Raw genomic sequence first — 3,510 nt, 5'->3', positions numbered from 1 at the left:
CTGGAATAGACTTTAAGGCTTCTTTCTCTCCTATTAAGAAATCACTTTGCCTGTTTCCCCACCCTCGGATTACCTCATTGGTTGTTTAGATATATTGGGTTTAATGGCAATTCTGCTAGTCAAAACTGAAATGAGGAACTGCATAGTTCATTCGTTGGCAGGAAGTTTAAAAGCTAAATGTTCACCTTTGCTTTTCTGATTGAGTTTGTTGGCAAGAAAAACAGGATCACTTGCTGATGTATTCAGTTATCTGAGTCTGCCAAAACATTTTTGGTTTATTCTTTTACTCTTAAGTAGAGTTTGATACACTTACTCTCTGGTTGAGAGTCAGTTTGGTGCGGTGGTCAAGGCACCAGGCTAGAAACCTGGAGACCGTGAGTTCTAGTCCTGCCTTTGGCACAAATCCAGCTGGGTGACCCTGGGCCAGTCACTCTCTCTCAGCCCTGGGAAGCAGGTAATGGCAAACCACTTCTGAAATCTTGCCAAGAAAACCAGGAGTTAACACTGACCGGAAGGCACCAGAACAAATGAATGAACAAACAAACCCCTCTGGTTAACCTTTTCCTATATAGCTGTCCTTAATTTTTCCTGATTTCTATTGTAGGCTTTCAGGATGGCCTAATTTAACAAGAACAAGAAACAGAGAAGATAATTTGTTTTTGTTTTGTATTTGTTCCAATTATATCACTTTTTATCTTCCAACTCTTTTTATGATCTGGATGTAAACCTATGCACATTAACAAGTGAGTAAGCTTTATCGAACTTTATGAGACTTTTGCCCAACAAGTAGCTTGCCTATGAAAATTAAATATTCACCTAAGAAAGGTTTGCCTGCCATTAACTCCAAACTGTGCATTTCTAATGACAAGCCAACACAAAATTGGCACCATTTAAGTCTTGATCAAATATTACTCGAAATAACTCAGTAACAGGTTCAGATGAAGTTTCTGCTTGTTAACCATACATTAGGGCCCAATGCTTCCAAGTCAGTTTCAAAGCAAAATGCCCAGCCAAAAAATCAAACTTAAAACTTCCCTTGAATTCAGTGGGATTTTCCCCTCTGTAAATATGCATAGGGATGCTGCATAACATTGTTAAAGAAGAGATCAACCCTGAGTGCTTCTCAGGCAAAGTGAGACCTATAATGCATAGAAACTGAGAATACAGAACTACTGTTAGAGTTCACACTGCTTTTTCAAGGGAGTGTATTTTTGAAGAAAGGCTCAAAGTCTGTATAGAAAGCAGAGAAAATAGGGTTTGGGCACTAATGGGTTAATAGGACATATCTGCTTGTTCTATTTCCAAAAGCTGATGGTTGGGTCAATGCTCCTCTCCTCTTTTCAGATTCCTGTTTCACTAACAATCAACCAGATTGGGTTTTGGTGGCTCTTGAGTGGCTTCTTTGCCGCTCTGTGCAACAAGAGAGAAGGGAGGGGCAGGACTGTGAGTGGATATCAGATACTTCCCTGTTTCTTTCCTGGAAGGAGAGAACAAAGTTGTTGTATGTTTGCTTATTTTGGTCACAGTACTTGGGCACAGGAGGCAAAAAACCGCCCAGAGTCCCTCCTTGTGGGGGAGTTGGGCGGTGATATAAATTTGACATATAAATAAATAAATAAAAAAAATCTGGGCAAAGATATCACATGTTTCCTGAAGGAAGAAAGGAGTCTAGGGAACATCTGTCTTTTCAAACCTTTTGTCCTCATTTCTTTTTTGGGTCACTTTTCTTAGAACAGGCTATCTCCAAGAGTACTGCTGCTGAGTCTGCGAGGGGTATGCTTACTGCAATAGAGATATCAGAAGGATCACAAATGGGAAAAAATTCACAATGTGCTAATTCAATAAAATCTTTAAAACTCACATGTGCATTTCTATATAGAATGGACTATGTTATTTAAAGAATAGACTGTACCGGGTACCTGATACTGCAACCCCAGGCACTCAGTTAGGGCCTTCGTTCAAGACCGACCCACTCAAGACACAAGCAGATAGAAAATGGTCAACAGAATGATTTCCCATCTCTTTCCCCAAGTGGAATAAGCTTCAGAGCAAGTAAATTCTACACAGAGAGTGAGAAAAGACAAGGCAAGCAGAAACAGGACAATGTAATAATAGTCTATCCCCAAAGAACTCTGATAGGCAGAATGTAATGAGACTATAAAACTGATTGGCCAGCTGTTCATGTCAATCTCACTCAACCCTCCCTCAGTGTTGTCCATATATGGAGGTGAACCAGCAGCATTCCATAGCAACCCCAACACTGCCACTGCCATTCAACACCTTTGGATTCATGAAGTACTTTGAACATTTTCACAGACACCTAAATCTGATGCACTGCTTAGAAGCAGGTCCCCTCTTTGATACATGAATCTGTTTTGATGAGGTGATTCAATGGGGGGTTCACAGAATTAGATAATTCCTTTAAAACCAAATGATGATTACCATTTGATTGATGTGGGCCATGAAAATATACACCAGTAAATTCTTTTGAAATTCTGCACACTCTGGCTGTTTTCCTACTCTCTCCTAATAGCAACTCCACCAAAGATTAAAAGAAACATTAATTAATGCCCTAGCTTTTAGTGGTTTTAACAAATGCTTGGCAAGAACAATTCTGAAGTAGTTTTCTGGTTTGCCAAGTATATTATTTACACGGGATTTTGAACAGGGTAATTCCTGCAAGCTAGGCATCATTCCTAATCATGATGATGCCAAAATGATGAAACATGCATTGTGGTATCACACACAAGCTTTGCCCTTTCATGCCTGGGTGCAGGTAGTTCTTGCTTAACAATGGTAATTGGGACCTGCAACTTCATTGCTAAGCGGTGTGGTATATCATGAAAAAAAGAAAATAAATATATAAATATATACTTTTTAAGACATTTTTCTTTTTCTTTACTATATTATTTTTTCTTTCTATTTTTCTTTCCATTTTTTCTCTTTTTTCTTTCCTGCACCTTCTATTTTGGTTTTTCTTCTTTTCTTTTTTTAGTTTATATTAGTTTCTATTGTTGTAAATTGTAATCTTTAATAAAATTATTATAAAATTTTTTTGAATAAGCACATCACATGACCATGCTGACTTATGACGGCAGCTGCATAAGTTCCAGTTGCCTTTCTTAGGTAAATCCTGCGTAGTCACAGTGTCCCACAGTCATCCCCATTGACTTTGCTTTTGGAAGCCAGCAGTGAAAGTTGCAAATGGCAATCATGTGACTGCGGGACACTGTGACCATCATAATTGTGAGCTGGTTGTTGTCACATGACCACAGGGATGCTGCAACATCCGCAACTATGAGGACCGGTCATAAATCCCCTTGTTCAGTGCCGTTGTAACTTCAAACAGTGGTTGAACAAATGGTCGCTGAACGAATACTACCTGTACTTTGTATGTATTATATAAGGGGCAGTGTTTGTGTCACAGTCTTGCAACACTTTTTTCATCGGTTGCCTTCCCTCTGCATTTAGTGCACATTTTGTGGAGCTGGACTGGCCGTGTTCCTGGTG

This window comes from Python bivittatus, unplaced genomic scaffold (assembly GCF_059951505.1).
Source record: "Python bivittatus isolate LINGU-HERP-01145 unplaced genomic scaffold, Pbiv_v1 ctg000350_np1212, whole genome shotgun sequence".
In the NCBI taxonomy this organism is placed as follows: domain Eukaryota; kingdom Metazoa; phylum Chordata; class Lepidosauria; order Squamata; family Pythonidae; genus Python; species Python bivittatus.
Note: the sequence above shows the minus strand (reverse complement) of the source record.